The sequence below is a fragment of the Doryrhamphus excisus genome, linkage group LG1, assembly GCF_037039965.1.
Source record: "Doryrhamphus excisus strain RoL-2023G ecotype Guam linkage group LG1, RoL_Dexc_Guam_v1.1, whole genome shotgun sequence".
In the NCBI taxonomy this organism is placed as follows: domain Eukaryota; kingdom Metazoa; phylum Chordata; class Actinopteri; order Syngnathiformes; family Syngnathidae; genus Doryrhamphus; species Doryrhamphus excisus.
Genome location: NC_136357.1, coordinates 19432252 through 19453564, shown reverse-complemented (window position 1 = coordinate 19453564; position 21313 = coordinate 19432252). Strand labels below are relative to the sequence as shown.

Sequence of the window (21313 nt, the reverse complement as noted above, 5' to 3'; positions counted from 1 at the left end):
CTAACAGTCATCATGCTAGCACCTAGCAAGAGGGCCTCATGTTTAGAACCTGCCATAGTTGTCCTATAACCTCCCTACATCATGCCATGTTTGTATTTGCTTTAAATGTGAGTAAATTAGCTTAAATGCTAACATGCTAACAGTCATCATGCTAGCACCTAGCAAGAGAGCCTCAACTTTAGAACGTGCCAAGGTTGTCCTATAACCTCCCTGCATCATGCCATGGGTGTATTTGCCTTTAAACATGAGTAAATTAGCTTAAATGCTAACATGCTAACGGCTACCATGCTAGCACCTAGCAAGAGAGCCTCAAGTTTAGAAAGTGCCAAGGTTGTCCTATAACCTCCCTACATCATGCCATGTGCGTATTTGCCTTTATACATGAGTAAATTAGCTTAAATTCTAACATGCTAACGGCTACCATGCTAGCACCTAGCTAGAGAGCCTCAAGTTTAAAAAGTGCCAAGGTTGTCCTATAACCTCCCTACATCATACCATGTGTGTATTTGCCTTTAGAATTGAGTAAATTAGCTTAAATGCTAACATGCTAACAGTCATCATGCTAGCACCTAGCAAGAGGGTTTCAAGTTTAGAAAGTGCCAAGGTTGTCCTATAACCTCCCTGCATCATGCCATGTGTGTATTTGCCTTTAAACGTGAGTAAATTAGCTCAAATGCTAACATGCTAACGGCTACCATGCTAGCATCTAGCAAGAGGGCCTCAAGTTTAGAAACTGCCAAGGTTGTCCTATAACGTCCCTGCATCATGCCATGTATGTATTTGCCTTGAAACATGAGTCAATTAGCTTAAATGCTAACAGTCATCATGCTAGCACCTAGCAAGAGAGCCTCAAGTTTAGAAAGTGCCAAGGTTGTCCTATAACCTCCGTACGTCATGCCATGTGTGTATTTGCCTGTAGACATGAGTAAATTAGCTTAAATGCTAACATGCTAACGGCTACCATGCTAGCACCTAGCAAGAGGGTTTCAAGTTTAGAAACTGCCAAGGTTGTCCTATAACCTCCCTACATCATGCCATGTGTGTATTTGCCTTTAGATATGAGTAAATTAGCTTCATTGCTAACATGCTATTGGCTACCATGCTAGCACCTAGCAAGAGGGCCTCAAGTTTAAAAACTGCCAAGGTTGTCCTATAACCTCCATACATCATGCCATGTGTGTATTATCCTTTAGACATGAGTACATTAGCTTAAATGCTAACATGCTAACGGCTACCATGCTAGCACCTAGCAAGAGGGCCTCAAGTTTAGAATCTGCCAAGGTTGTCCTATAACCTCCCTGCATCATGCCATGTGTGTATTTGCCTTTAAACGTGAGTAAATTAGCTTAAATGCTAACATGCTCACAGTTATCATGCTAGCACCTAGCAAGAGAGCCTCAAGTTTAGAAAGTGCCAAGGTTGTCCTATAACCTCCCGACATCATGCCATATGTGTATTTGCCTTTAGACATGAGTAAATTAGCTTAAATGCTAACATGTTAATGGCTACCATGCTAGCACCTAGCAAGAGAGCCTCAAGTTTAGAAAGTGCCAAGGTTGTCTTATAACCTCCCTACATCATGCCATGTGTGTATTTGCCTTTTAATGTGAGTAAATTACCCTAAATGCTAACATGCTAACAGTCATCATGCTAGCACCTAGCAAGAGGGTTTCAAGTTTAGAAAGTGCCAAGGTTGTCCTATAACCTCCCTATATCATGCCATGTGTGTATTTGCCTTTAAACGTAAGTAAATTAGCTTAAATGCTAATATGCTAACAGTCATCATGCTAGCACCTAGCAAGAGAGCATCAAGTTGAAAAAGTGCCAAGGTTGTCCTATAACCTCCCTACATCATGCCATGTGTGTATTTGCCTTTAGACATGAGTAAATTAGCTTAAATGCTAACATGTTAACGGCTACCATGCTAGCACCTAGCAAGGGAGCCTCAAGTTGAGAAAGTGCTAAGGTTGTCCTATAACCTCCCTATATCATGCCATGTGTGTATTTGCCTTTAGACATGAGTAAATTAGCTTAAATGCTAACATGCTAACGGCTACCATGCTAGCACCTAGCAAGAGAGCCTCAAGTTTAGAAAGTGCCAATGTTGTCCTATAACCTCCCTATATCATGCCATGTGTGTATTTGCCTTTAAACGTGAGTAAATTAGCTTAAATGCTAACATGCTAACAGTTATCATGCTAGCACCTAGCAAGAGAGCCTCAAGTTTAGAAAGTGCCAAGGTTGTCCTATAACCTCCCTACATCATGCCATATGTGTATTTGCCTTTAAACGTGAGTAAATTAGCATAAATGCTAACATACTAGCAATTAGCATTTAGCCACAGAGAGAGTTCAGAAGTTTATCTAAAAAATGAGCCACCAATCACGTTTCTACGTGGCCATATGGCTGAGCTACAAGGCTGTGAAAAGTCTGTAAATTCTCATTTTCTCTGGAATCTAAAAATAGAAAGGGTGTACCTAATCTACTGGCCCATTTTTGAACGTTTCGGTTAATAGCGCCGCCATGGTTACACAAAACGTTCCAAAAAATAAATACCGCTGTAGTCCCGAGCGTCACGATTCCGACGATGTAACATGTGTGGGGGTCCTTCTTGCGGTTTTGGCCGCATTACGCGCACAAAAAGTGGAAGATTAAGATACATAATAACTAGAAAATTCCCGCGGAAATTTTGATGGACTGGCCACCTGTGCTGTGAACCTTGGGCCCAGTGTGCCAACGTCTACCGCGGTAGCACCTAGCAAGAAAGCCTCAAGTACGGAAAAGGTTGATGCAGTCCCATAGTGTCCCCACATCATGCCAAGTGTGTATTTGCCTTTAAACTTGAGTAAATTAGCTAAAATGCTAACATGCTACCAGTCATCATGCTAGCACCTAGCAAGAGGGCCTCAAGTTTAGAAAATGCCAAGGTTGTCCTATAACCTCCCTACATCATGCCATGTGTGTATTTGCCTTTAGACATGAGTAAATTAGCTTAAATGCTAACATGCTAACGGCTAAAATGCTAGCACCTAGCAAGACAGCCTCAAGTTTAGAAACTGCCAAGGATGTCCTATAACGTCCCTGCATCGTGCATGGGTGTATTTGCCTGGAGACATGAGTAAATTAGCTTAAATGCTAACATGCTAACAGTCATTATGCTAGCACCTAGCAAGAGAGCCTCAAGTTTAGAATATGCCAAGGTTTTTCTATAACCTCCCTACATCATGCCATGTGTGTATTTGCCTTTAGACATGAGTAAATTAGCTTAAATGCTAACATGCTAACGGCTAACATGCTAGCACCTAGCAAGACAGCCTCAAGTTTAGAAACTGCCAAGGATGTCCTATAACGTCCCTGCATCATGCATGGGTGTATTTGCCTTTAAACATGAGCAAATTAGCTTAAATGCTAACATGCTAACAGTCATCATGCTCGCACCTAGCAAGAGAGTCCCAAGTTTAGAAAGTGCCAAGGTTGTCCTATAACCTCCCTACATCATGCCATGTGTGTATTTACCTTTAGATGTGAGTAAATTAGCTTAAATGCTAACATGCTAACATGCTAGCAATTAGCATTTAGCCACAGAGAGACTTCAGAAGTTTATCTCAAAAATTAGCCATCAATCACGTTTCTACGTGGCCGTATGGCTGAGCTACAAGGCTGTGAAAAGTCTGTAAATTCTCATTCTTTTCACTGGCATGAGCTGTTCTAAAAATAGCCCAAACGTACCTAATTTTTTGAACCATTGATTTTTGCGTTTTTCAAACGCGAATAGCGTCGCCATGGTTACACAAAACGTTCCAAAAAATAAATACTGCTGTAGTCCCGAGCGCCACGTTTCCGGCGGTGTAACATGTGTGGGGGTCCTTCCTGCGGTTTTGGCCGCATTACGCGCACAAAAGTGGGAAGATTAAGATATAAGAATAACTAGAAAATTCCCGCGGAAATTTTGATGGACTGGCCACCTGTGCTGTGAACCTCGGGCCCGGTGTGCCAACGGCTACCGCGGTAGCACCTAGCAAGAAAGCCTCAAGTACGGAAAAGGTTGATGCAGTCCCATAGTGTCCCCACATCATGCCAAGTGTGTGTTTGCCTTTAAACTTGAATAAATTAGGTAATATGCGAACATGCTAACAGTCATCATGCTAGCACCTAGCAAGAGGGCCTCATGTTTAGAAACTGCCATAGTTGTCCTATAACCTCCCTACATCATGCCATGTTTGTATTTGCTTTAAATGTGAGTAAATTAGCTTAAATGCTAACATGCTAACAGTCATCATGCTAGCACCTAGCAAGAGAGCCTCAACTTTAGAACGTGCCAAGGTTGTCCTATAACCTCCCTGCATCATGCCATGGGTGTATTTGCCTTTAAACATGAGTAAATTAGCTTAAATGCTAACATGCTAACGGCTACCATGCTAGCACCTAGCAAGAGAGCCTCAAGTTTAGAAAGTGCCAAGGTTGTCCTATAACCTCCCTACATCATGCCATGTGCGTATTTGCCTTTATACATGAGTAAATTAGCTTAAATTCTAACATGCTAACGGCTACCATGCTAGCACCTAGCTAGAGAGCCTCAAGTTTAGAAAGTGCCAAGGTTGTCCTATAACCTCCCTACATCATACCATGTGTGTATTTGCCTTTAGAATTGAGTAAATTAGCTTAAATGCTAACATGCTAACAGTCATCATGCTAGCACCTAGCAAGAGGGTTTCAAGTTTAGAAAGTGCCAAGGTTGTCCTATAACCTCCCTGCATCATGCCATGTGTGTATTTGCCTTTAAACGTGAGTAAATTAGCTTAAATGCTAACGGCTACCATGCTAGCACCTAGCAAGAGAGCCTCAAGTTCAGAAACTAACAAGGTTGTGCTATAACCTCCCTACATCATGCCATGTGTGTATTTTCCTTTAAACGTTAGTAAATTAGCTTAAATGCTAACATGCTAACAGTAATCATGCTAGCACCTAGCAAGAGAGCCTCAAGTTTAGAAACTGCCAAGGTTGTCTTATAACTTCCCTACATCATGCAATGTGTGTATTTGCCTTTAAACATGAGTAATTTAGCTTAAATGCTAACATGCTAACAGTCATCATGCTAGCACCTAGCAAGAGGGCCTCAAGTTTAGAACGTACCATGGTTGTCCTATAACCTCCCTACATTATACAATGTGTGCATTTGGCTTTAGACATGAGTAAATTAGCTTAAATGCTAACATGCTAACAGTCATGCTAGCTCCTAGCAAGAGAGCCTCGAGGTTAGAAAGTGCCAAGGTTGTCCTATAACCTCCCTACACCATGCCATGTGTGTATTATCCTTTAGACATGAGTAAATTAGCTTAAATGCTAACATGCTAACGGCTACCATGCTAGCACCTAGCAAGAGGGCCTCAAGTTCAGAAACTGCCGAGGTTGTCCTATAACCTTCCTGCATCATGCCATGTGTGTATTTGCCTTTAGACATGAGTAAATTAGCTTAAACGCTAACATGCTAACAGTCATTATGCTAGCACCTAGCAAGAAAGCCTCTAGTTTAGAAAGTGCCAAGGTTGTCCTATAACCTCCCTACATCATGCCATGTTTGTATTTGCCTTTAGACATGAGTAAATTAGCTTAAATGCTAACATGCTAACAGTCATCATGCTAGCACCTAGCAAGAGAGCCTCAAGTTTAGAAAGTGCCAAGGTTGTCCTATAACCTCCCCACATCATGTCATGTGTGTATTTGCCTTTAGACATGAGTAAATTAGCTTAATTGCTAACATGCTAACATGCTAGCAATTAGCATTTAGCCACACAGAGAGTTCAGAAGTTTATCTCAAAAATTAGCCATCAATCACGTTTCTGCGCGGCCGTATGGCTGAGCTACAAGGCTGTGAAATGTCTGTAAATTCTCAGTTTTTCTCTGCCATGTGCTGTTCTAAAAATAGAAAGGGTATACCTAATCTTGTGGCCCATTTTTTAACGTTTCGGTTAATAGCGTCGCCATGGTTACACAAAACGTTCCAAAAACTAAATACCGCTGTAGTCCCGAGCGCCACGATTCCGGCGGTGTAACATGTGTGGGGGTCCTTCTTGCGGTTTTGGCCGCATTACGCGCGCAAAAAAGGGAAGATTAAGATATACGGAATAATAATAACTAAACAGCAATAACAATATGGGCTGGCTCAGTAGCCAGTCCATAACTAAACGCACATAGAATAACAATATGGGCTGGCTCAGTAGCCAGCCCATAGACTGCTACTGCAAGTAGCAGTCTATGGGCTGGCTACTGAGCCAGTCCATAACTAAACGCACATAGAATAACAATATGGGCTGGCTCAGTAGCCAGCCCATAGACTGCTACTGCAAGTTCAGTCCATATTAATAACTAAACAGCAATAACAATATGGGCTGGCTCAGTAGCCAGCCCATAGACTGCTACAGTAGCAGTCTATGGGCGTGGCGCGGAAGTCGGATCCCAGGATGCAGGACACAGCAGGCTCAGGTAAGGTTTTATGGCTTTAATAGTCCAGTCGAGTAGGTACACATAACTAAAGACGACGGAGCACCAAAAGAGGGGGCTCCGTGACTGAGTGCAAACAGGCACAGCACAAATCACCACGAGGGAAAGAAAACAGTCTGAGAAGCGTGCGGGCTACCGGACGGGTAGGAGGGTGCGTGGCAGAGACGTGAACAGCGCTGAATGGCACAGGAGCAAGGGCTACAGCTAGGAGCTGGTCTGTCACGTCCACGAAGGAATAATCCAGCACCCTCCTGCCGCAGCTCAGTGCCTAAAGACGGAGACCGGAAATTAGGACGATTGGCAACAGCTGCGCCCGTCAGGTAGCTCCGCCCAACTCAAAGGAGGTTCACATCTGCAGATGCACAAAGAGAGCCGTAAGAGTCCAAATAACCACAAAACCCAGACGTACCCCCAAACAGCACTCAGAATAAAAGTACATGTCACTGCGCAGCGTGACAGTATCCCCCCCTCCCAATTCAACGAGTGGTCCTAGGTGGACAACCTGGCTTGTCTGGGAACTTGCGGTAAAAATCAGATAGGAGGGTAGGGTCGAGGATAAGTGACCGGGAGACCCATGAGCGGTCCTCAGGACCGTAACCCTCCCAGTCCACGAGGTACTGCACACCCCTGCCCCGTCTCCTGGCATCCAGGATAGACCTGGCTGTAAAGGCTGGGTGTCCGTCCACCATGCGAGGAGGGGGAGGAGGCACTGGCGGTGGGTTAAGCTCGCTAGGAGTCACCGGTTTCAGGCGGGACACGTGGAACACCGGGTAGGTCTTGAGTGATGTGGGGAGCTTGAGTCTGGCGGAAGCAGGGTTGACCATACGAACCACCTTGTATGGTCCCACAAACCTGGGGGCCAACTTCTTCGACTCCACGGACAGGGGAAGGTCCCGAGACGACAGCCAGACGCTCTGCCCAGGCTGATAGTCAGGTGCAGGCCTCCGATGGCGATCCGCCAGCCTTTGGTTGCGTTTGGCGGTCCGGGATAACGCCGCCCGTGTGTCCCGCCACACCCGATGGACTCGACGGAGCAACGAGGCCACTGAGGTAACAGATGATCCGGACTCCTGGGGGGGGAACAGTGGAGGCTGGAAGCCGTGGACCACATGAAAAGGAGAGAGGCCAGTGGAGGAGCACACCAGGGTGTTGTGGGCGTATTCTACCCACGGGAGATCCCGAGACCAGGACGTGGGGTGTTGGTGGCACACACACCTCAAAGCTGACTCCAGGTCTTGGTTTGCCCGCTCCGTCTGCCCGTTGGACTGGGGGTGATAACCAGAGGAGAGGCTGACCGAGGCTCCCAAAGACTTGCAAAAAGCCCTCCAGACCGCTGAGACAAACTGGGGACCTCTGTCGGACACCACATCGACTGGAATGCCATGGGGGCGGACCACATGTTGTACTAGGAGCCTAGCTGTCTCCAGTGCGGAGGGGATTCTGCGGAGGGGAACAATGTGAGCAGACTTAGAAAACCTATCCACAATGGTAAGAACGGCCGTGAAACCCCTCGAAGCGGGTAAACCCGTCACAAAGTCCAAGGCAATATGCGACCAGGGGCGAGAGGGGATGGGGAGCGGGTGGAGCAGGCCTGCCGGTGGCTGGTTGGACGTCTTGCTTCTGGCACAGGTGGTGCAGGCAGCAACGAAGATCTTTGTGTCGGCGTGGAGGGAAGGCCACCAAAAGCGCTGGGCCAGGAGGAAGGCTGTGCGTCTGGCTCCAGGGTGACAGGCGATCTTAGAGCAGTGGCCCCAGGTCAAGACCTCCGACCGCAGGGACCGTGGGACGAACAGTCGGCCTGGAGGGCAGCCCGCTGGAAGAGGGGTGTCCCCGCTGGCCTCAGCCACTCTCTTCTCGATCTCCCACTGGAGTCCGCCCACGATGCAGGACTGGGGAAGGATGGCATCCGGTGCTGGGTCCTCCGCTTGTGGTGCATACATACGGGAGAGTGCATCTGGTTTGCCGTTTTGGGAACCTGGGCGATAAGTCAGAGTGAATCTGAAGCGAGTGAGGAAAAGAGCCCACCGGGCCTGGCGGGGGTTAAGGCGCTGGGCAGAGCGGATGTATGAAAGATTTCTGTGGTCCGTGTAGATGACGAACGGATGCGCGGCGCCCTCCAACCAGTGCCTCCACTCCTGCAGGGCGAGGACCACCGCCAACAGCTCACGATTGCCAACATCATAATTGCGTTCAGCGGGCGATAGACGCCTAGAGAAAAAGGCGCAGGGGTGCAGCCTCTGGTCAGAGCTGGAGCGCTGAGAGAGCACGGCCCCTACGCCAGTATCAGACGCATCCACCTCAACGAAAAACGGGAAAGAAGGGTTAGGGTGAACCAGAACAGGTGCAGAAGTGAAACAGGACTTGAGGCGCCGAAAAGCCGAATCGGCCCCCGGTGACCAGGAAAACGGAACCTTGGCAGATGTAAGCTTGTTCAGAGGGTCGGCTACTTTACTAAAGTCGCGAATAAAGTGCCGGTAAAAGTTGGCGAAACCCAAAAACCTCTGTAACAGCTTCCTAGATGTAGGAGTGGGCCAGTCAACCACAGCCTGGATCTTGGCAGGGTCCGGTTTCAGTTGCCCCTTCTCCACGATAAACCCCAGAAAAGGAACCGATGGTGAATGAAACGTGCACTTTTGAGGCTTGACAAACAAACGGTTCTCCAAAAGCCTCTGGAGGACAAGGTGAACGTGCTGCAGGTGTTGTTTGGTGGACGAGGAGTAAATAAGAATGTCGTCAAGGTAAACAAAAACAAAGCGGCCTATCATGTCGCGTAAGACATCATTGATGAGGCATTGGAAAACTGCTGGGGCGTTAGTAAGACCAAAAGGCATAACACAGTATTCAAAATGCCCTAATGGCGTGTTAAAGGCAGTCTTCCATTCATCCCCCTTCCGAATACGGATGAGGTGGTAGGCACTACGAAGGTCCAACTTGGTGAAAATGGTGGCAGTGTGAAGTGGGGTGAAGGCAGAATCAAGGAGAGGAAGAGGGTATTTATTTTTTACTGTGATGGCATTGAGTGCCCTAAAGTCGATACATGGGCGCAAGGAACCGTCCTTCTTCTGGACAAAAAAGAACCCCGCTGCCAAGGGGGAGGAGGACGGCCGGATATGCCCAGCAGCGAGGGAAGTGGAGATGTACTCCTCGAGAGCCTTCTGTTCCGGTTTGGAGATGTTGTATAGTCGGGAGGAAGGAAGCGGCGCCCCGGGCAATGAGTCTATGGCACAATCGTAGGGGCGGTGGGGGGGAAGAGACATCGCACGATCTTTACAGAAGACTTCTCTAAAGGTGTGATATTCCTCCGGAACCAGAGAGAGGTCAGGCGAGACAGGAGAAGGGTTCAAAGGACAGAGCAGAGGAGAGGCGGAGCGGAGACAATTAGCATGGCAGAATGAACTCCAGTTGACTATTTTGAAAGTGGACCAATCAATGTAAGGACTGTGACGGTGCAACCAAGGGAGACCCAGAACTACAGGGGCGGAGCGTGAGGGGATAACAAAAAAACAAATGGACTCCCGGTGGTTGCCAGACAGCAGGAGAGAGACCTGGCGTGTCTGGTGCGTGATGCTAGCCAAGTGACCCCCATCCAAAGAACGCACATTCTTGCATCTCTCAACTAACACAGTAGGGATGTTAAGTTCCTTTACCAAGCCACTGTCTATAAAGTTCTCGTCAGCGCCCGAGTCGACAAGGGCGGAGATAGCGAGGTGCCCCTCCCCTCCCCAAGACAACGTACCTTCCACTTGCAGTCGACCCGCGGAAGCAGTGGGGGAGGGAGGGGGGAATTGTCCGTCCATCGTTGAACTCTTGGTGGGAGGCGAACGTCGAACAGCTGGCCGACTGGAGCAGCGGGAGACAGGATGGTCCGCAGCGCCGCAGTAGCGGCAGAGACGAAGACGCCGACGGCGAAGTCTTTCCGCGGCAGATATCCGGTTGGCTCCCAGCTGCATAGGAATCGCCTCCCCAAGGCTCTCGGTGGGGAGAGCGATCGACGGTGGAGGCGGAAGCGCCAGAGTTTCGTGAGGGAGAGAGAGTAGCTGGGGGCGTTCCCCACCACGCTGACGGCTGCGCTCCCGCAGACGGTTGTCCATTCTAATGGCGAGGGAGACGAGCTCTTCGAAGGAACGGGTCTCGTCCCGAGCTGCCAATTCGTCCAGCAGACGGGGACTAAGGCTGGCCAAGAAGACGCACCGTAAGGCTTTCTCGCCCCAGCCGCTCTCCACTGCGAGAATGCGAAAGGAGATTGAATGGTCCGCCACAGAGTTCGTGCCTTGGCGCAAGGCCAGGAGGCGCAGTCCTGCTTCGAGTTCTCTGACCGGGTGGTCGAACACATTCTTCAGCTCCTCGACGAACAAGGGTAGGCTGGAAAGGAGTTCCGGCTTGTTCTCGCTCACCACCATGGCCCATTTGGCGGCGCGTCCGGTCAGTAGCCCAATTATATACGCCACCTTGGCAGCGTCCGTGGCGTAGGTTTGCCCTTGCTGACGAAACACGAGGAGGCACTGGTGGAGGAATAGTCTGCACTCGCCAAAATTTCCCTCATACCTGGGAGGGTGAGGGATATTGGGCTCCCGTGGGACTAGTTGGAGCGCCGACGCTGTAGTGGCTGGTGTCGAGACGGCGTCCAAGGGGGCGGCCACAGGCATGCCAGTCATGCGGGCATGCATGTCGCGGACCAACGTGGAAAGGTCCTGTAATATCCGCTCGTGATCTCCAATCATCTGCCCCTGGGCCTTGAGGGCGAACTCGAGCTGCGGGTGTTCCGCGGGATCCATGGCATTGGCTGGATTATTCTGTCAGGCTTGGCCGCGTGGCGCGGAAGTCGGATCCCAGGATGCAGGACACAGCAGGCTCAGGTAAGGTTTTATGGCTTTAATAGTCCAGTCGAGTAGGTACACATAACTAAAGACGACGGAGCACCAAAAGAGGGGGCTCCGTGACTGAGTGCAAACAGGCACAGCACAAATCACCACGAGGGAAAGAAAACAGTCTGAGAAGCGTGCGGGCTACCGGACGGGTAGGAGGGTGCGTGGCAGAGACGTGAACAGCGCTGAATGGCACAGGAGCAAGGGCTACAGCTAGGAGCTGGTCTGTCACGTCCACGAAGGAATAATCCAGCACCCTCCTGCCGCAGCTCAGTGCCTAAAGACGGAGACCGGAAATTAGGACGATTGGCAACAGCTGCGCCCGTCAGGTAGCTCCGCCCAACTCAAAGGAGGTTCACATCTGCAGATGCACAAAGAGAGCCGTAAGAGTCCAAATAACCACAAAACCCGGACGTACCCCCAAACAGCACTCAGAATAAAAGTACATGTCACTGCGCAGCATGACAGCTCGTGCATTTTGAGAGAGGTATAAGAAGGACAACTGCTCAAGAGATGTAAATGTCACTATAAAATGTCTAGACACTGTTAAGAGCAGAGTTTGTAGAGTCGTGACTCCGCCATTGATTGAGAAGCAGGCTAAAGTGGTGAGTGCTATTTATATTTGGTATTAACTTTGGTGCGACAGTGCCGCTGATTTAACTGGCGTATGAATTTTATGTATGAATTTTCATGTTATTTTTTGTACATTAGTTCTACGATGTTCCATGACGAAGGGAAATAAACATTTGTAAAAGGAACTGGAGTCTATGGATCAATCGAGTGGCGGTACAGTAGAACACTTCTGCATCGACGAAGCCTCGAGTGGAAGACGACAAGTTACAAGCCTCAACGGGAACGAGAGGAGCTGCATTGAGGTGTTGTGTGATTTCAACGGACAAGCTACAAGGTTAAACAAGCAAACACACTGAAGAAAGGTGTCTTGGAAGTAACACAAGTATTTGCTGGCTGTCATTAAGTTTATCACTAAGACATTTAATTTGTGCTCTTTCGTTAATCAGCAGTGGACATTTTCTCTGCAGTTAGTCACTAAGAAACAAAGTGCTTTAATTTCTGAATATTTAAGTATTGCTCTTCCAAGTGAGTTGCTCATATTATTGCTCATTCAAATATTTTATGATAATGTGTTATACGTACATTATACACAGGTCAAGTTAGGAGACAAGGAGATTTACATTAGCATAGATTAGAGAAGTGAATTCATTTCATAAATACTTCATCACATCCTACACTGACACATTTAACATGCCGTACAAAAAGGAAAAGACCTTTCTGCCAAATGAAGAGGACACACATGCAGACAAAAAAAGCGATACAAAGCAGATGACCCTATCACAGCACATGGATGTAGGTGAGCTCAGTGAAGACACACAATCTCAGGTTGGTAAGGATGATGCACAAATCCCTCCTGAAACTAAGAAAATTAGACGCACGCGAAAGCTCACTGAAAAAGGACGTTCTCTGCTAGATGATAAAGTGACCAATCTGAACACAAAATTTGTGAAGCTGTATACAAGATGGAAATATCACATCAATGGATTGAAAAGGTCCATCAAGAGCAATGATGCTGAGGACTTGATTGATGAGATCATAAATGAAATCAACACCTTCCAAGTCGACATTGACAATACCTACCTTGAGATAAGATCAATTTCAAATCCTGAATCTGACATCCGGAGAATGAATGACACATGCCAAGCACTCACCAAGATTGCGAATGTAAAGGCTCAACATTTTCACAATGGATATGATTCAAGAGACATACCATGGCCTGATAATAAATCAGTGTTTGGAAGCACAGTAGCGTCTAGTGTATTCTCAGCTCAAACCGCAAAGTCAGTGACTTCTTCCAAATCATCCCAACACTCTTCCATTCTGTCCCTCAATGCTAAACAAGCAGCAGCTGAAGCTTTGGCTACGCAAAGGGTGATAAAGATAGTAAATGTACAAAATCAACAAAGGGAAGAAATTCAAAGACTTGCGGTGGAAGAACAAGTCTTAAAAGCTGATAGAGAAGCTAAAGAAAGGGAATTTGAAGCAGAAAGCGCTAAAAAAAGAGCGCAGTTTATAGCAGAAAGTGCTGAGAGAAAAATGAGGATGGAAAAGAAAAGAAGAGAAGTGGAACGACTAGAAGAACTTAAAAGTCATGTTGCAGCACAAGCAAGACTTCACGTTTATTCAGAATCTCTCCATCCATCAGTTGCACTTAACCCTTTAAGTGAAGCATTTTTTCCATCACATCAAATACAAGTCTCCCATCCTCCTGTAGAACCAGCCAAAGCAAGTCAAGTCCATCAGCAACATGAGGTAAAGGTCCCTCTACAGTATCCCTCTGTGCGCACCTCATATTCTGTTGCACAGCCAACCAAGGAAGTTCCAGCCACTAAAGCAGTCAACCTTTCGACCTCTGATGAAGCTTCCATTGACCTTGTGAAGGCACTTGCTGAAGCAATCATAGCTAACCGAGTTCCAATACCAGAACCTGACATCTTCAAAGGAGATCCCCTCAAGTACAATGATTGGAAGCTGTCTTTCTGTGCTCTGATTGATCGTAAAAACCTTCCAACTCAAGAAAAACTGTTCTTTCTTCGCAAGTATGTTGGAGGAACTGCTAAGAGAGCCATTGAAGGCCATTTCCTTGCAGGAACAGAAACGGCTTATCATGCTGCCTGGGGCATACTTGAAGACAGATTTGGTAATCCATTCATTGTTGCCAAAGCATACCGTGAGAAAAAATATGCATGGCACAAAATTAGCCCCAAGGACAGCGACAATTTTCGCGAGTTTGTTGATTTTCTAAACAGTGTGGAATCAGCTATGCCATATGTTCAAGGCCTACAAACACTCAACGACTGTGTAGAAAACCAAAGGATTATTGCCAAACTACCAGATTGGTTGAGTTCGCGTTGGAACAGAGAAGTTACAATTTATCAAGATGAACACAAAATGTTTCCTGACTTCAGATATTTTGTGCAATTTCTCAACATGGAGGCTCGAATCGCATGCAATCCTATTACATCGCTAAATGTAATGAAGCCAACTGACCAAGAAAGAACAAAGCCAACAGAACGAGAACAGTCCAAGTTTCAAAGAAATCAAAACTTAAGTGCTAAGACTTTCACAACTAGCGCAAGTGAGAGAACAAACATCACATGCCTTTTCTGTAAGAAGCGGGGACATACTGTCCACAAGTGCCGCAAAATTATGGAAAAAACAGTTGAAGAAAGACTCAAGTTTGTACAACAGGAGAAGTTATGTTTTGGTTGTCTCAAGAATGGTCATAACTCCAAAGCCTGTACATACAGGAGTGTGTGTGACTTATGTGGAAAACGTCACCCCACATGCCTTCATCAAGACCGCGAGAAGAGAGCTCAAGAACAAGGACGAAGTAAAAGACAAGCAACAAATGAAACCACTACAGACGAAAACAAAGGTGAGAAAAACCAGCAGTCTGAATCCATAGAAATGCAGCAAGTTACATCCAACAGAGTTGTTCAAGAGAAAAAGGGAACTCATACTTCATCTATTGTTCCAGTCTATGTTTCCACGTCAACGGAACCAGGCAAGGAAGTTCTAGTGTATGCTTTACTGGACAGTCAAAGTGACACAACTTTCATTTTGCAAAATGTAGCTGAAATGTTGTGCATCAAGAAAGAGCCAGTAAAACTTAAAGTATCCACAATAACGTCAAAAACAAAGGTGGTGAAGAGCGAAAGGGTACAAGGACTACAAGTAAGAGGCATCGGCTCGGACACAAAAATAAAACTCCCAACAACCTACACCAGAAGTTACATACCAGCTAATAGATCTCATATACGTACCTACATGTACAACTGCAAAGGCCTGGCCTCACTTGGAACATTTAACAGATGAAATGTCTCCTGAGCTTGACTGTGAAGTAGGATTGTTAATCAGCTACAACTGTCCCCAAGCCTTACTTCCCAGAGACGTCATCACAGGCAGTGAAACTCAGCCATATGCGCAAAGGTCTGTGTTGGGCTGGAGCATTATCGGCTACAGCAGTAATGACATTGATTATGACCACGAGGATGAAATTGGTGTTAGCCATCGTATCATCATAAAGAAAGTTTTCCAGCTATCAAGCCATCTTTGCAGATCAAGTCTGAGGTTCAGTTTGTCTGTAGAACTCAGGTTAAAGAAATTATCACTCCAGCGGAAATACTTAAAGTATTTGAATCAGACTTTACTGAAAGGTTCAGTGAAGATGTTCTAATATCACAAGAAGATATTAAGTTTTTGACGAGAATGAGAGAAGGCATCAAGCAAAAGCCAAATGGACATTACGAAATGCCATTACCTTTCAAGGAAAAGAGGCCCAAGCTGCCTAACAACAAAGTATGTGCAGAACATCGACTCAGGTGTCTGGAAAAACGTTTTAGGAAAGATGACGTATACCACAAGCATTATGTGGCCTTTATGGAGGACATAATAGCAAAAGGCGACGCCGAAAAGGTTTCAGAGCCAGAAAGAAATGACCACACCACATGGTATATCCCTCACCATGGGGTTTACCACCCACACAAGCCAGGGAAGATTCGCGTTGTATTTGATTGCTCAGCTAAGTTTCAGAATACATCGCTGAATGAGCATCTACTTACTGGACCAGATCTTACCAATACCCTTGTAGGGGTCTTGTCTCGCTTCCGCAAAGGACAAGTAGCCCTCATGTGTGATGTGGAGCGGATGTTCCATCAATTTCATGTTGCACCAAGAGACCAAGACTACCTCCGATTCCTGTGGTGGGAACAGGGAAATATAAAAGCTCCAGTGTCAGTGTTCCGCATGAAAGTTCACTTGTTTGGAGCTGCATCATCACCCGGATGCGCAAACTTTGGGCTCAAGCACCTGGCTGCAGAAGGAGCAGGAAACTTTAGTGAAGCCACAGTGCGGTTCATAAAACGCGACTTTTATGTAGATGATGGATTGACAAGTTTGGACAGTGAAGCAGAAGCCATCCAGCTTGTCAGAGAGGCAAGAGAACTGTGCAGTGCTGGTAAGCTCCACTTGCACAAATTCATCACCAACAATCGGAATTTGCTTGACACAATCCCAAAGCAAGAACAGGCAGGAGGTGCAGCTGATCTGGACCTGGCCCTGGGGGAACAAAGAATGGAACGGGTTCTTGGGGTCCAGTGGTGCATTAGCTCCGATATGTTCCAGTTTAGAGTGAGGATAAAGGATCATGCCTTTACTAGAAGAGGAGTATTGTCGACAGTTGCCTCAATTTTTGATCCTCTTGGATTTGTGGCACCGGTCATCTTGAAAGGTAAGCAGATTTTACAATGGATGTGTCAAGACAAGGTAGGATGGGATGAGCCACTTCCTGATCACCTCAGACCGCACTGGGAAGCATGGCTCCAAGACCTCCTTAATCTGTCTGAGATTGAGATTCCACGACACTATATACCACTAACAACCAAGGAAGTTCAGTGCTATGAACTTCACCATTTTTCGGATGCCAGTGTTTCTGGCTATGGAATGTGCTCTTACCTCAGGGCTGTTTCAATGTCTGGAGAAGTCCATTGTGCTCTTGTCATGGGAAAGGCAAGGGTTGCACCAACAAAGATGACAACAATCCCAAGGCTAGAACTCTCAGCTGCACTAGTGGCAACGAGGACAAGTGATCTGCTGAGGAGAGAGATGGAGATGGAATCTTTACAGGAATACTTTTGGACTGACTCCAAGGTTGTCCTTGGGTACATTAATAATGAGGAAAAGAGATTTCATGCATTCGTCGCTAACCGGATCCAGCAAATAAGATTAAACACACAACCAAGTCAGTGGCGATATGTTGCTTCCGAAAATAATCCGGCTGACCATGCTTCTCGTGGACTCTCTACTAAGGAGCTTGCAGAGTCTAACTGGTTCTCTGGACCTAGCTTCTTGTGGAAAAATGAACTTCCTAAAGAGGAAGAAATTAAGGTGGGAGAACTCAAAGACGACGATCCAGAGATCAAAAGAGCACTTGTTCATGTAGCAAAGACAAAGGAACAGAGGTCGCTTGCGGACAGACTTGATAAGTTTTCAGACTGGAAGAGTGCCGTGAGGGCTATAGCAAGGCTTAAACGTTTGGCAAAGGAAGTGAAAGGACTTAAAGCAAGTTGCAGTGAAACGACACTTGAAGAAAGAATGAGTGCTGAACAATTAATCATCCATATAGTTCAACAAAATGCATTCAGAGATGAAATCAGGTCTCTAGTCCAAAAGAAAGGATTACAAAAGGTCAAAGGGTCAACTCAGCTGTACAGGTTAGACCCATTCATGGACAGCAAAGATATCCTGAGGGTGGGGGGAAGATTAACACAAGCGACACTCCATCCCCACGTCAAACATCCAGCTATCCTCCCAAAAGGCCATCATGTATCTCGATTGCTGATAAAGCACTACCATGAGAAGGTCAAACATCAGGGTCGTGGAATGACTATCAATGAACTACGCTTCAGTGGAATTTGGATCCTTGGTTGTAGTAGTGAAGTGTCAAAGTTCATTTTCAAATGCGTCAAATGCAGGAAATACAGAAAATGTCATCAAGAACAAAGGATGGCTGACCTTCCAATGGAGAGGATGGAAGTTACACCTCCATTTATATACAGTGGCATGGATTGCTTTGGACCATTCCACATTAAGGAGGGAAGGAAAGAACTGAAGCGATACGGTCTCCTATTCACCTGCTTGTGTTCACGAGCCATTCACATTGAAGTATTGGATGATCTTTCTACTGACGCTTTCCTGAATGCATTGCGATGCTTTATTGCTATAAGGGGCAATGTAAGTCAACTACAAAGCGACCAAGGCAGAAACTTTGTGGGAGCACGCAATGAATTCCAAGAACTAATGAAAGGAATGCAGAATGAGCATTTAAAAAGGCTAGGATGCAATTTTGTTATGAACCCACCTGCATCAAGTCACATGGGCGGTGTCTGGGAGAGACAAATACGAACCGTGAGGAGTGTCCTCACATCCATCTTAGACCAGGCGGGTGGACGACTGGATTGCTCTTCATTAAGAACCTTTTTGTATGAAGTGATGGCTATCGTGAATAGTCGACCATTGACCACGGACCAGCTCAATGATCCTTTGGGACCAGAGCCCCTGACTCCAAATCATATATTGACGATGAAATCATCATTCATCGCACCACCACCTGGAAAGTTTGTAAGGGAAGATCTCTATCTTCAGAAAAGGTGGAAGCGAGTTCAGTTTCTGTCGAATGTATTTTGGACCAGGTGGAGGAAGGAGTATTTATTGAATTTGCAACAAAGATGCAAATGGAACAAAGCCAGGAGAAATGCCAAAGTGAATGACATTGTCCTGTTACAAGATAATGACACACCAAGAAATCAGTGGAAGCTGGCAAAGGTAGTTGAAGTTTTCCAAGGAGCCGACGGAAGGGTCAGAAAATTCAAACTGCTACTCAGCGACACAACATTGGACAGTAAAGGCTCTCGCACATGTAAGCCAGTTTATTTAGAAAGGTCCGTACACAAGACAGTGCTGTTGCTTGAGGCCGAGTAATTAGTTTAGATTTCAATTAGTGTGTTCAATGTTTGAAGTCATACCTGTATGTTATTGATGTTTTGCAAGGCTCATTAAAGGGCCACTTTTCATTGTAAATCACACGTTGTGTGATGGTGGGAGTGTGACTGCAGCTGTGACGGTGTTATTTTGAAAGGTATACTTTTATTTTGAACTATGGCAAACGAACGTCATCACTTCCTTAAGTTAAGGACCGTTACGGCCGTTAGGTGGCGCTCGTGCATTTTGAGAGAGGTATAAGAAGGACAACTGCTCAAGAGATGTAAATGTCACTATAAAATGTCTAGACACTGTTAAGAGCAGAGTTTGTAGAGTCGTGACTCCGCCATTGATTGAGAAGCAGGCTAAAGTGGTGAGTGCTATTTATATTTGGTATTAACTTTGGTGCGACAGTGCCGCTGATTTAACTGGCGTATGAATTTTATGTATGAATTTTCATGTTATTTTTTGTACATTAGTTCTACGATGTTCCATGACGAAGGGAAATAAACATTTGTAAAAGGAACTGGAGTCTATGGATCAATCGAGTGGCGGTACAGTTATGTATGTATAATAATGATACTACTATTGATACTTAATATATAATAATTATGGACTGGCTCAGTAGCCAGCCCATAGACTGCTACTGCAAGTAGCAGTCTATGGGCTGGCTACCAGCCAGGCTGGCTACCAGCCCATATTGTTATTGCTGTTTAGTTATGGACTGGCCCAGTAGCCAGCCCATAGACTGCTACTTGCAGTAGCAGTCTATGGGCTGGCTACTGAGCCAGCCCATATTGTTATTCCTTGTGGTGTTTAGTTATTTTTATGGACTGGCCCAGTAGCCAGCCCATAGACTGCTACTTGCAGTAGCAGTCTATGGGCTGGCTACTGAGCCAGCCCATATTGTTATTGCTGTTTAGTTATTATTATTCCGTATATCTTAATCTTCCCTTTTTTGCGCGCGTAATGCGGCCAAAACCGCAAGAAGGACCCCCACACATGTTACACCGCCGGAATCGTGGCGCTCGGGACTACAGCGGTATTTAGTTTTTGGAACGTTTTGTGTAACCATGGCGACGCTATTAACCGAAACGTTAAAAAATGGGCCACTAGATTAGGTATACCCTTTCTATTTTTAGAACAGCACATGGCAGAGAAAAACTGAGAATTTACAGACATTTCACAGCCTTGTAGCTCAGCCATACGGCCGCGCAGAAACGTGATTGATGGCTAATTTTTGAGATAAACTTCTGAACTCTCTGTGTGGCTAAATGCTAATTGCTAGCATGTTAGCATGTTAGCAATTAAGCTAATTTACTCATGTCTAAAGGCAAATACACACATGACATGATGTGGGGAGGTTATAGGACAACCTTGGCACTGTCTAAACTTGAGGCTCTCTTGCTAGGTGCTAGCATGATGACTGTTAGCATGTTAGCATTTAAGCTAATTTACTAATGTCTAAAGGCAAATACAAACATGGCATGATGTAGGGAGGTTATAGGACAACCTTGGCACTTTCTAAACTAGAGGCTTTCTTGCTAGGTGCTAGCATAATGACTGTTAGCATGTTAGCGTTTAAGCTAATTTACTCATGTCTAAAGGCAAATACACACATGGCATGATGCAGGAAGGTTATAGGACAACCTCGGCAGTTTCTGAACTTGAGGCCCTCTTGCTAGGTGCTAGCATGGTAGCCGTTAGCATGTTAGCATTTAAGCTAATTTACTCATGTCTAAAGGATAATACACACATGGCATGGTGTAGGGAGGTTATAGGACAACCTTGGCACTTTCTAACCTCGAGGCTCTCTTGCTAGGAGCTAGCATGACTGTTAGCATGTTAGCATTTAAGCTAATTTACTCATGTCTAAAGCCAAATGCACACATTGTATAATGTAGGGAGGTTATAGGACAACCATGGTACGTTCTAAACTTGAGGCCCTCTTGCTAGGTGCTAGCATGATGACTGTTAGCATGTTAGCATTTAAGCTAAATTACTCATGTTTAAAGGCAAATACACCCATGGCATGATGCAGGGAGGTTATAGGACAACCATGGCACTTTCTAAACTTGGGAATTTCTTGCTAGGTGCTAGCATGGTACCCGTTAGCATGTTAGCATTTAAGCTAATTTACTCATGTCTAAATGCAAATACACACATGGCATGATGTAGGGAGGTTATAGGACATCCTTGGCACTTTCCAAACTTGAGGCTCTCTTGCTAGGTGCTAGCATGACCACTGTTAGCATGTTAGCATTTAAGCTAATTTACTCACGTTTAAAGGCAAATACACCCATGGCATGATGCAGGGAGGTTATAGGACAACCTTGGCACTTTCTAAAGTTGAGGCTCTCTTGCTAGGTGCTAGCATGGTACCCGTTAGCATG

At 45.9% G+C, this 21313-nt stretch overlaps 1 protein-coding gene and 1 long non-coding RNA gene across 2 annotated transcripts in view; one reads left to right on the top strand and one right to left on the bottom strand.

Moving 5' to 3' along the window:
* The window catches only part of LOC131111077 (uncharacterized), a 98504-nt gene that overhangs the window by 73283 nt on the left and 3908 nt on the right, over positions 1-21313 (bottom strand). The gene's annotated exons all lie outside the window — the stretch shown is intronic.
* Positions 11845-19480, top strand: LOC131132645 (uncharacterized). The gene is made up of 3 exons (XR_013627588.1): positions 11845-11971; positions 12078-19293; positions 19400-19480. It is a non-coding gene; the product is annotated as an uncharacterized LOC131132645 (long non-coding RNA).